Here is a 13714-nt window from a genome sequence, read left to right on the forward strand (position 1 = left end):
TTCCATCAATCCCCATCTTCTCTTTATTCTTGTCTCCCTTTCTCCCTCTTCTTCACATCTCTCTTTCTCTTCCTCCTCCTTTCTCATCACAATTATTCCTGTCGTCTTCTTTATTTGTTTTCTCTTCCCTGACTTCCTCATTTGTGTGTGTGTGTGTGTGTGTGTGTGTGTGTGTGTGTGTGTGTGTGTGTGTGTATGAAAGTCGTGTACGTATGTGTGCATATATGAGCGCATCTCCGCTTATAAAAATCAGGTGAGTTAGTACGCGCGCGCGCTTTACGATTAAAGTTTCAAAGGTAAATTAGCACTTACTGGAAGCACCTTCATTCTCTCTCTCTCTCTCTCTCTCTCTCTCTCTCTCTCTCTCATACAGACGTCAACCAGTCACCATCACAGTCAACTAAACTACTCAGTTCAGGTTCAGGTGCTTCTGAGACAGAGAGAGAGAGAGAGAGAGAGAGAGAGAGAGAGAGAGAGAGAGAGAGAGAGGGAGGAGTGTGAATGGTAAATGGAAATGAGACGAGGAATGAGGAAGGGAAGGGAAGGGAAAGAGACAGACAAAGGTGAGCGAGAAGAGGGGACGGGGGGTATGGATGGAGAGGATCAAACGGCAGAGAAAGAGAGAAGAGAGAAGCAAGGGGGAGGGAAGTGGAAAGGAGATGAGGAACGGAAGGGAGAAGAGGATGGAAGGCGAGAGAAAGAGGATAGACAGTGGATGGAAGAGACAGGAGGAGGAAGAGAGGAAATAGAATGAAGTTGGAATGAGAAGGTATCGGTATTAGGGGGGAGGAGGAGGAGGAGGAGGAGGAGGAGGAGGAGGAGGAGGAGGAGGAGGAGGAGGAGGAGGAGGAGGAGGAGGAGAGAGAGAGAGAGAGAGAGAGAGAGAGAGAGAGAGAGAGAGAGAGGTTACAAGTAAGCTATCTCTATCACCCATTTTTTCCATCCAGGTTAGAACATATCAGTAATCTAGTGTATGGATTATTTTTTCTTTTATTTGTTTTTCCTTCCTCTGTTTTGTTGTTAAAAAAAAATATATATATATACCCAGTTAACCACAAGCCATCATTTGGGTATACGTAATAAATGGTTGCGTGGGTTAGTATGCTGTTTATCTTGTCACTCAGTGTAGATTTACCTGATGTCAGCACCGTATCCAGTGAATGAATGGAGTGCATCTGTACCTACCACCTGTACCTACCACAAACAGCAAAACAGACAGAGTGGCAGCTTGAGAGATGGGGGGAAATGGTGAAAAAATAGAAGGGATTAGAAAAGAAATGAGACCGAAAGAATGGATTAAAATATTACAGCTGTCCTGATCATGAAAGGATTAGTATCTATACATATCTATCTATCTGTCCATCTATCTATATCTCTATCTTTCTATCTATCTATCTATTTATATATTCAGCGTAAGTATAATCTTAATAGGAAAGAATATGAGACATTTGTTGAATACTGGTGCTCTCTGGTGGACATTTTTTCTGTAACTAATATACACAATGTGCGCCTTGCAGCATCGTACCCTCTTCCGCCCTGTCCTGCCCTGCGTCTTCCTTGTGCCAGCCTGCCCTCCGTCTCAGTGTGTGCCCGTCCTATTGGCTGTTGTTGCACTGTGAAGGTGTGAGAAGGTGAGGGGGTAAGAGAGAAGGCTAACAGTGGGAAAGTGTAACAGTCATATTATTACAACTGAGAACGAGAGGGTATAAGCAATCCCTTTAACGAATGATAAATAAGGACGCCTATGATGATAAAAGAACAGGTCAAAATACCCGTATGTGTTTCGTTGCTGACTACGCTATATAATGTGGAACGCAGGCTGATTACATTCAACAGTTGCATGTGCTCGATAAATGACGGTCAAAAATTACGGTCATACTTACATTTTGCTCATTTATCTTAGTTTTAATTAGGCAGCCGTAAGAGTCTGAGTGTGTCTTTGGGGAGCGGGTTTGAGGGTATTTGTGTGAAAGTTCCAATGAGGGTGTGAGATTACGAGTGTGGGTGTAAGGATATGAGATACTGAAAGTGCCAGAACGTGAGCGAGTGAGGGAGAAAGTTCGTGGTGGGGCTGAATCAGGCGAACTGTTTGAAATGAGGAAGAGTATGAGGAAGATATGAGTGGGCTAGAAAAGATATAAAAACGTTATGAATAATCAAACTTAAAAGTCACGTATATATGAAACAATATATTATGTAGCCTATAAAATACGAAAATGCTTCTTCATATGACTGGAAGGACTCAGATATTATTACCTTTACTTTTTTTATTCTAACTAAGCCTAAAATTGAATTCTCTCCTCTCCAGTGCTCAGGTGTAACAAGAGATAAGTGCGAGAGTACGATGCTAGTCACGAAGATGTGCAATGGCAAGGATGTAGAGCTTTAACATTTTCTGACACTGAGGTATGTGAAATAAGCTGCAAAATGAGGAAATCTGGGCCAAGTTAAGGTAAAAGAGCAATAGTGGTACGCTGAGAGTGTTAATACTGTTGACATTAAAATCTCACGGTCGGAAAAATGTAGTGTCTTCTTCCAGCTAATGCCTGAAGATTATATTCAGCTAATATTAGATCACAGGGGTCTGGGAGTGTTGAGTGAAAATATAAAAAGGAATAAAAAGAAAAAACAGATGAAAGACCACCACCACCACAACCACCACCACCATCATCATCATCATCATCATCATCATCATCATCATCATCATCATCATCATCATCATCATCATCATCATCATCACCGTCGTTCCCTCTGACAGATGGGATGGGAGAAAATCCAGAAAAAATAATAGAGGTAACGCTTTAGTCACTTGTATTTTCCTCCACTAAAGTAACTTCCTGAGACGTAGCCATATTATTTACTACGTGTGTTCAGAATAGCTACTTTTTTGCCACCGTCAAGTTATTTCATTTTTCATTCATCACAGAAGATATCCCTGGCACTCACGGGAATCGAAAGAGAATCAGATCCTTCAGAATGATGTAATAGTGCTTGTATAACAAATCCACTCCGAAGGTAAAACTATTTAATTCAACTTTGACTTCCCATAGTGGGTGAGTTAATGATTTTACCGACTTGCGTTTTGAATCAATTTGACAAGATTCATGGCCAAGTGAGAATGGGATTTCAAATGGAGAGATAGTGAGAGAAATGGGAGGTAAGAACAAGAACAGAAAACAGGTATAAAAAATTTTCAACCTGGGTTATACTGACTCCCAGAAGGTCACAGGAAATTTTTCGGATATTCACAGCGTTTCATGAAAAGAATAAAAATATATATCTGTTACGCGTATCTGGAATTTTGAACCAAGGGTGATCCTGTAACTGAGGCTGATCTTTGTGTCTGCATAACCACTAGAGAGCGACATTCACTTGAGCAATATTTAGCTTAGTTAATTATGAGATGCGAATGAATGTGTTTGAATGGATGAGTAAATGGGGAGTGTGTCGTCCTGTCTCGGCTACCTCCCTTTCCTTGGGGGAAGCAGCCTAGGTATATAGATAGATAGAATTATGAGAGTAAAAATAATTCACTGCGCTCCAAGTTATTAATTATTAAAATCACGTGGATGGCAGTCGGGAATGCCTAAAACTGTATGACTATTTTTAAACCCATCTGACACTAATAGATAAAACTTCCCTCATTATATTTGTTAGTATTTTTATGGACGAAAGGCAAGGGAGCGACAGGATTTATCTTAACTATGTATTACTTTTTTTTTCTAGGTATATCAGTGGGGAGGCGGTGGCTCAATCGGTAGAGAGTTGGCCTGCAGTTCTGACAGACCCGGGTTCAAATCCCGCTGAGGCAGGGAACAGTTTAAGGATTTGAATTTCATAAAATCAGACTTTACTGATCTACCAGAAGGCCCGCCGACATGTCGTAAAAATACCCCCGCTAATACCAATACACCAGTCCTGTATGAGACAGCCCTAGCATGTATTCAATATGGACGGTGGGTGTTAGCGCCGAAGTGGTGACATGTAGAGGTGTGCGGTACGTAGGAGGACTACTGGGCCTTGAAAGCAGGCTGTGAAGCCTATGCCCAGAGTCGGTCACATAAAAAAAAAAAAAAAAAAGTTATGGAACTGAAAGACAAAATCCATTGTAACATTGCCCAAATTTTTACAGACGTCGTGAAAATATGGGTGAAGTTTGTTATTTATTTAAGTGGATTTGGGTTTGTGTTTACGCAGAGAGAGAGAGAGAGAGAGAATTAGCATAAGACTCACACAACAACAACCACCAACTCTGCAATTCTTCCTCCATTTTCCCTCTTAATGGCTTGGTTTATTTCTTCCTTCATTTATTCACTCACCCTTCTGCATTCAGGTTTCCTTCCTTCCTCTCTCCTCTTCCTTCCTCTATCCCTTCCTTCCTTCCTTTCTCTATCTTTTCATTTCTTCTTTCCTTCCTCCCTTCATCTCTTCCTTCCTTCCTCTATCCCTTCCTTCCTTCCATCCTTCCTTTAGTTCTTCCTTCCTTCTTCCATTTCTTCCTTCCTTTCTCCCTCCATCTCTTCCTTCCTTCCTTCCCTCCCTCTTATGCACCTCAATCCTTTTTCATTCTTTCTCTTCTTCTTTGCCGTTAATTTTTATCTCTTTTTCTCTCATGCATGACCATTGAGCTGGTTCTCAGTTCTCCTTCCTTCCTTCCTTCTCTTTAGCGCCATTCCCTCCATTCCTCCCTTTCTTTCCTCTGATATCAAGCTATTCCTCTTCCGTTCTCCTCTTCTTCTCTCTCTCTCTCTCATTTCCGTCCGCTCCATAGATTCTTCTGTCCCTCTGATATACTTTCTTCTTTCCTGTTTTCTTTCTCAGCCATCTCTTCTCACATATTTATCTCTCAACGGTCATCTATTTTCCCCCCCCTCTGTGTGTGTGTGTGTGTGTGTGTGTGTGTGTGTGTGTGTGTGTGTGTGTGTGTGTGTGTGTGTGTGTGTGTGTGTGTGTGTGTGTGTGTGTGTGTGTGTGTGTGTGTGTGTGTGTGTGTCTGTCTGTCTGTCTGTCTGTCTGTCTGTCTGTCTGTCTGTCTGTCTCTCTCTCTCTCTCTCTCTCTCTCTCTCTCTCTCTCTCTCTCCTTTGTCTTTCCTTCACCCCTCCTCATTTTCTCCTCCCTGACCTCTTCCATTAATTCACACACTCTTACCTTTCTCATTTATTTTCCTTCTTTTACTGCAGGTCACACCGACGGCAATGGCTATAACAAAGTGGCCAAGGACTCTGGCTAAATTATGTGAAGCTCAGGATTTATTTATTTAGCCGATATTAAAGAAAAAAAAAAAGAGCAAATATCAGTGGACACAGCAGGACTTCTACTGATATAGGAATTATTTGCCATATGGGGGAGTGGATACAGTATATTGCCGAAAATTCTATTCCTTCATTCCGAGAGATTCAATAACAAATTCCCTTAAATTAGTATGTGAGAAGAGAGACCTAAGAGTGGGAGTGAGGAAGAGCAATGGGATTTGACATATAAAGGGACTGGTCATCGATTAAAAAGTAGGTTAAAATGAGGAAAATCTGGCTGAAATTAAATGCAGGTATTTAGTGGTTTACATAGCAAGAAAAGAGGCATTAGCATTATTGGCGGTGAGTAGTGAATGGAAGGAAGAAGCCTAGTCTGTGTAGGCAAAGATATATATGAAGGTATGGTGGAAATATATACTGGATACGAAATGCCTAAGATCTACAGTACATATGAAAAGATGATGATTTTATAGGACAAGAAATAGCACTGCGCGTACAAGATAAAGACAGGGAAACAGACCGAGAGTGCTAAAGCTATTTGGCCATGTGGAATAAAAAGGGAAATAAGATACTTGTGATAAAAAATCTTCGCAGATGGAAATAAGTAAGGCCTATAGGAATGGCGAGACAAAGAGTTTAGATGTATGATATTAAAGGATTCTGAATCTCAGAAGTCAGAGCATCCCTGAGGATTACAGGCGTGTATGGAACAGAGCAATCTACAATAAAATGGCTCACTAGGGGATGACTCGCTATCACTGGCTATAACAGACAAGAAATAAAGCGTCTAAAACAAGCCATCAATCAGGTGAGCCTAATTGTCGACAGGTTTAAACCGTTTTCCTGTCGACCAATACATACAGCAAGTGGGTGGGTGAATGTGATTGCATGAGGGTGGTTCATGCTGATTTCGCGTACTTGGCCGGGTAACAGGGTGCATGCTATATATATATATATATATATATATATATATATATATATATATATATATATATATATCATCATCAGCCGTTTTGAGTATCCACTGCAGGACCGGCCTATCCCGACCGAAGTCGGGACGATACAGCCAATGTATCTCTACCAAGTGGCTTAGGCTGTCTAGTAGAGATTGCATGTAGGGTGAGATGTACTTGTAAGTGTAATTGTAGTGTTGGAGTGGCTTTGGATGTGTGTGTAGTCCGTGAACCAAGTGTAATCGGCCAGCGCAAGCCGACTGGGTGCAAGCCTACTTTACAGTAAGCGACACTGGTTCAACCACAGCACCCCTTGTGTCCGCCAATGTAGTACGTGGGCGGGTGAACACTCCCAAAGTTTATTACCCTGGCGGGGCGCGAACCCTGGTTCACCCGTGTACGAAACGCACACTCTACCACTGTACCACAGTGTGTACATCACTGTACACACACACACACCATATATATATATATATATATATATATATATATATATATATATATATATATATATCTATATACCTAGGCTGCTTCCCCCAAGGAAAGGGAGGTAGCCGAGACAGGACGACTCACTCTCCATTTACTCATCCATTCATACACATTCATTCGCATCTTAGCCCCAAAGGGGAGAACGGACAGATCCTCACCGCATCACACCGCACAAGGGTCAACTGCGCAATGCAAGCAGTGACATCCACAGCAGGGCCCGACAGCAGAACTGGTTTACCCCTGCCACATCATAACAGACCCATCCCCTTACCCGCACCTGACCTGACTAGCTGATCAGACCAAATGCGGGAGAATATCCCCTCAGGGCTGCGTCATCACTTATTCATTCACAATTTCTCTCCATTTATTTCTGTCACGCACAGCCACTCTTCCTTGCTCAACAGACATCCCTCTCGCATCCAGCGCTCTCTTCACACTGTCCATCCATCCTATTCGTGGTCTTCCTCTCAGTCTTACACCTCTCACATCAGATCTAGTTATATTTTTCACCAATCGCTCATTATCCATTCTCTCCATATGCCCAAACCATTGCAACACCCTCTGCTCAACTCTACCAGCCATCTCCCGAACAACTCCAGTTCTCCTTCGCACTTCATCATTTCGCACTCGATCCATACGCGTCACTCCACACATACTCCTCAGACATCTCATCTCCATTACATTCAAACTTTTCCTCTCTGCTACACCCATATTCCATGTTTCAGCCCCATATAACGCAGTCGGTACCACAACACCCTCATACAGCCTTCTCTTTACATCCATTCTAAGCGAACGACATTTAAACACTTTTTTCATTCCTCCCAGCACCTTTCCTACTTCATTTATTCTAAACTTCACTTCTGCATCTATTCTTCCATCCACAGCAACATGTGACCCTAGATATTTAAAACAATCTACCTCCTCAAGCAACTCACCATTCAAAACTATATTCATCCCCCTACCATCTATCAACCTCGTACACTTCATCACTTTACTCTTATTCTCATTTACTTTCAATTTCCTCCTTTCACACACCCTTCCAAACTCCTCTACCAACTGTTTCAATCTCTCCTCTGAAACAGTCACCAGTGCAGTATCATCTGCAAACAGCAGCTGCTTCAGATTCCACTCTCCTCCATCAACATTTACCAGACTCAGACCACCTAAAACTCTTGCATTCACCTCCCTTACAACAATATATATATATATATATATATATATATATATATATATATATATATATATATATATATATATATATATATATATATATATATATAATGCAGGGAATGAAGGAACAAAGGCAATAAACGGATAAGCGATATTTTGTACGAAAAACTATATACAAGAATCTTAAATTCAAGATCAGTACGCTTCGAAATGTGTGGTCACTTTAAGTTTATAAAACTGCTGATCATAGGTAGGAGGAAATGCCGACTGTGGAAGGCATCTGCAGACAGGACTTGTTGCATGCGTGAAGAACTGGGAACATCGGTTATCGTTTATATCATGGAGGAGAAATAAAACGGACTGGCAGTTCTCCATCAATAAGACTTTAACTACCAATGTCCATCCACAAGTGGCTCTACCGCTTGAAAATAATACCAATGGACAAACACAGACGAGGAGTGATAGTTACATGCTTTCGGATGGACTTGCTCTTCACAATGGAAAAACTCTACCGGGGTGATGAAAAACTGTAAGGTGTTAGAAAAAATAAAATTTTCGTGGCGTCTTCACACTGACGATGTTAATGTATTTGCAGATTTAAGTTTGGTTCTTTGAGTGTGTGTGTGTGTGTGTGTGTGTGTGTGTGTGTGTGTGTGTGTGTGTGTGTGTGTGTGTGTGTGTGTGTGTGTGTGTGTGTGTGTGTGTGTGTGTGTGTGTTCGTCACTGTAAACACACACACACACACACACACACACACACACACACACACACACACACACACACACACACACACCATATAAGTCCTACATCCCTATCTTTAAAAGTTACAGTAATACAGTATGTGAGTGAGTAAGGGAGTGGGTCAGTGACACAGCTGGGGATAAACTGTTGCTGGCTACAGTATGGGTGCGGCAGAAGTACTCAAAGGACTCAGTTATAAAGCAACATATTCTTTACCTTAGAGCTACTAGTACAGAAAAAGTGACTGGAACTAAGACTCCTCCTGTAAGCATGAAATATTCTAGGCAATTATTCTTTACCAAGAGTTCCTAATGAATTGGAGTTCCCACAACAAGCTTCACAAGATGCACCTATAAATCAGTTCAAACGAGGGCAAAACCACTATGTGTGTGCATCACGGACTATAACAGGGAGAGCAAAGGCACACAGATGAACACCCTCTTATCTCCTCTGTAATATCAGCCTTTGATGCATGCAGTTGGTTATCTCTGGAAATGTCATTCTCTGTTTTCTTTCTCACTGTTTATGATATCCAGTCTTTTGAATGCAACGTACGAAGGCATCACGAAATGACTGATTTTCAAATCTGGCCTTTTCTTTCGTTTTTTGTGCTTAATTTTCTTGGGATGGAGAAGTTTCGCAGGTTTTAAGATGTGGAGTGTTTAAATAAACATTATATATATATATATATATATATATATATATATATATATATATATATATATATATATATATATATATATATGAAACATTGGCACCCGAAACATGGGCACTGGCGGTAGTTACTGTCTTTGCCATTTAATAAAATCCGTTGAGGCCTCAACCGGGAAGTAAATACTAATGCACATTTATTCCTTATTAAAAAAATAAACTAACGCAGGCATGCACAAGAGATGCTAACAAACGTTAAGGTCACTAGTATACTATACCTCACAGAGGCAGAACTTTGACCATATCATTTGACCCTGACCTTTAACTGCTTTTCCTGAACATCGAATCCATTCATCCTTTGCTGACCTCTCACCATTCCACCACGTTTGGCCTTTGTCCAATGAAAACTATTTAAGCTGACCATGCCATGTGACCTTGACCATTTGCCATTACTGTCCTCAAAAATAATACGTCAACCTTTCGGCCTACCCTCAAGCCTTCTGTCGAGCTGAATCTAAATCAGATCAGAAATATTTCAGGGATTTTCTTCACACACAGACACTCGTGCGTCGAACACTGACCTCGTCCTGTGTCCCTTGAGTTCTGATTGCTTTCAAAATCAACTCCTTTTGTTCTTACCTTACTTTTAGTCCTTCCTCCATAATTTCGTCTAAATCGGATCATGACGCTTTGAGTTGACCCTCGCATATGATCCTCATCTATGTACTTTTGCTCTAAACACCACGAGTATATTCCTTGGCTGATCCTTAACTCTTCTGTTCATGCATAACTGAAGACTGGATGAAATATGTTCGAGAAAAGCAGTACATTAGAACTCGCTCCCTTACGTACTTATATATTTAATCAGCCACTGACACTGTACGATATTGGGAAGCTTATCATCTAAATATGTTAAAAGGATTATACAAAGAGAGGTAAAATGTTAATATAATGCGCGATTAATGGTTTTACTCACCAGAACACAAAGATAACATGCAGAGTCCGGAGGGTAAGGAAGAACAATCTATGTTAATGTTGTTGCTTTCTTAGACTTCTGTGTGTGGGGAATAGTGCACTGAAAAGGCAGTAACCCCTTCAAACCGAGTATATAGTTTATAGTTTCTTTTTGCTATTAACAGACGAGTTGTTTATGCCTGAGAAGACTCTAGTAGTAATGGAGTTAGGAAATGGTATGTCTGAGCATTAGACTTGTGCGAGGCTTCTTAGGTGAAAATTAAAACCGTCTGGCGATGAGAAAAAAAAAAGTCTCTCTCTCTCTCTCTTCCTTTGTCCTTCATCGTTATGTATGACCTCAAGTTGTATCCCTCTCTCCCTACTCCTTTTTCTCTCCTCTTTTCCTTTCTTCCAACTTTCTCACCTCCTTCCAAGAGCTTCGTCTCTCGTCCTTTTATCTCCTTCCCTCCCTCCCTTCCTGCTTAGTAAGGAGGGCTAAACAGCAAGATGGGAAAACTCTCGCTTTTTTCCTCCATATCTCCTTCCTTGTTTCCCACTTACGATGTCTTTCTTCTCTTCCTCCCTCCCTCACTCCTACTCTTCCTTTCCCCCTACCGTGCCCTCTTCCTCTCCTTCATTTATTGCACTCCCGTTCGCGAAGAGAGAACGGGTGTTATGTTTTAGCTACGTGTGTGTGTGTGTGTGTGTGTGTGTGTGTGTGTGTGTGTGTGTGTGTGTGTGTGTGTGTGTGTGTGTGTGTGTGTGTGTGTGTGTGTGTGTGTGTGTGTGCGTGCGTGCGTGCGTGCGTGCGTGCGTGCGTGCGTGCGTGCGTGCGTGCGTGCGTGCGTGCGTGCGTGTGTGTGTGTGTGTGTGTGTGTGTGTGTGTGTGTGTAAAATGATAATAAAACTAAGTTTCTTATTTATTCACTGCAACTAGGGGGTGGATATACACACGTCATTAATGTAGGATCCTAACCAAAGGGGGTCAACAGGGCTAACCCTGGCTGCTCCGGATGGGCGCAGACACACTACCATGCATCACTGAGGTTGGAGTGATGTGTAGGCAAAAGGGAACAGGCCGCATTTATTTAGTCTTTCTAGCTTCGACCTCTTGTGGGTCTTCCACCACAGCGCACCTTGAGCTACACTTGACAATGGAGAGCTCACCTTCCCCATACCAACAACACGGTCAGGGCGGGTCTTGAACTCGGGACACTTGGACTCAAGGTTCGTTGAATGGTAATGGGAAAATGTCTGCTGAAAACTTATGTCGATCTTCTGACTATTCATATGTTCCCACAAAGGTTCTGCAAGCGAAATATCTTATAGGTAACAGTTTATCTACCCGACAGTGCTCATCATTTGCATGAAACATTGATGTATCCTCATACTACATGTGTCTGATGAGATTACGTAACCTAAGAAACACGGTTTCCTTGGATAATGGTAATGAACTTTTTCTTAATCAGCTTACAGGTCTTTCTGATGAAACCGGTCCTTATATTTTTATTTAAACTGCGAGCTGAGCTTTGTGGCTGATGCCAGTTGTATTAGCCACAGTCTTTGTGAAATGACATATATTTACTAGTCAAAAATTTCTTTTTCCGTATGTGCTGCTGCCGAGCACGTCTGCTTATTCGTCAGTGGTTTGATGCCACTTTTACATTCCAAGAAAACTGGACAAAATGGATCCACAGTCTGAATATATAAGAATGACAATTGTTACTTTTTGGGTTTGAACAACGAACGTCATCTCTTTGGCACCACAGTGGTAGGTCAAGTGCATTTGTAAATATGCAAACTGAATGTAAGAATGTGGAACCACTTTTCTGCCGCTTCATATCTTCAGTCGTTTCTTCACATCATGAACAGACTGGTCAACAGAATAACGCTGCCAAAAATATCGTTCGTTTTCGAGCCCTAGCACTGTTACTGTGGACACAAGCAGTACTTAATGGAAAAAAAAAAAAAAAAAAATAGGTCCAACCGTGACTGGCCTCTTTTTTTTCGAAGGTACAAGTTAACTAAAAAGACAAATTTTGCATTTCAGGGTCTACCCAGGCAACACTTAGTTTAACGTTTGTGCGACTGTATTTTGTTGCTAGCAGTCTTACTAGAGTTGGTTTTCCATATATTTCATAGAAAGAACATATCACAGTACATTGAATATTATACTAGACAGTCATATAAAATAAGCTTATCTCGTTGATGGTCTAAGTAGCTTTTACCTTGCATTCCTGACTGGGATGCTTTACCTCCTCTGAGCTTAAGCAGCCCGGCCCTCTGGCCATAAAATCCCCCCTCCTCCTCCTCCAACTCCCAAACTCTGTTCATAAAACGCTCGTCCCGGCCTACCTCACCACCCACCATCATCACAGCCCATCCCATCCATCGCTCTCTGCCCATCTCACCCACCTTTTTGCTCCACGTACTTGATTTACACCTCACTGGGCTACATACAACACACATCATCACAGGTTACACATACTACAGCCTCCTCCACTATCGCAGCCCACACCGTTCACTGGTCCTTTACCATCCGACCCGGTATGAAAACCTTTATTAGCATACTAGCCAATCCATTGATAAGTCTGATTATTTAGCATACATCTTTACATACATGATGTGAAGCAGTTTGTACTAACATAAATCGATCGGATGGACTTCACACCTGATAAGACTTACGACCCGACCTGTCATATCTAAAGAACCACTGCATCATCAGCACTGATTTTTCCCCCCAAATGCTTTCAGAGCGCGATTCACGTCGATGTGATGGACCTGACATGAACTTAAGATCGTATAAGCAATTAGCCTGTCTACGATCGACTCTGAATAAGATTTACTTTGAGAGGGACTGTATTATTTGTATTCTGGTCAGATACATTCTACAAGCTACGATCACATGCGTACTTTAACTCGTGCATATTTATTTATGAACCTTCCAGTTAGGAATCCGCCTCACTATGGATTGCATCGCACTTGTCACGGATGCGCTCAACATCATCTTAACCTGAAGGCAATTTTTTTCTCACCAAGTGTTTTACGAGCAAATCTCTGTCATTTGGTCATCAATTATACTGCATCACAAGCAATATTTTAGGAACACTATCGGCTAAAATATGTATCGATTTGGGTCTGAATTTAACAAGAATCAGTTACTATCTATCTATCTATCGCCAGACGCCTTAATCCCGTACGGGGTGGCCACAAACAAATCGCCTCCACGTTGCCCTGTCCCCCGCCATTTCACTGCCCTGCTCCCAACTCACTCACCCCCCCCCCCTCTCTCATATACCTTTCCACTCCATCCCTTCATCTCATCCTCGGCCTCCCCCTCCCTCTCCCCCCCTCCACCTCACTCACATACACTCTCCTCGTCAGTTTCTCACCCTCCATCCTCTCCACATGACCAAACCACCTCAGTGTGTTCCTCCTAACGCTTCCTATCACATCCACATTCACACCACAACGCTCCTTTATATCCTCATTTGTCAGCCTGT

The sequence above is a fragment of the Coenobita brevimanus genome, chromosome 61 (assembly GCF_032717465.1).
Source record: "Coenobita brevimanus isolate Jiangsu-jjx chromosome 61, ASM3271746v2, whole genome shotgun sequence".
Classification (NCBI taxonomy): domain Eukaryota; kingdom Metazoa; phylum Arthropoda; class Malacostraca; order Decapoda; family Coenobitidae; genus Coenobita; species Coenobita brevimanus.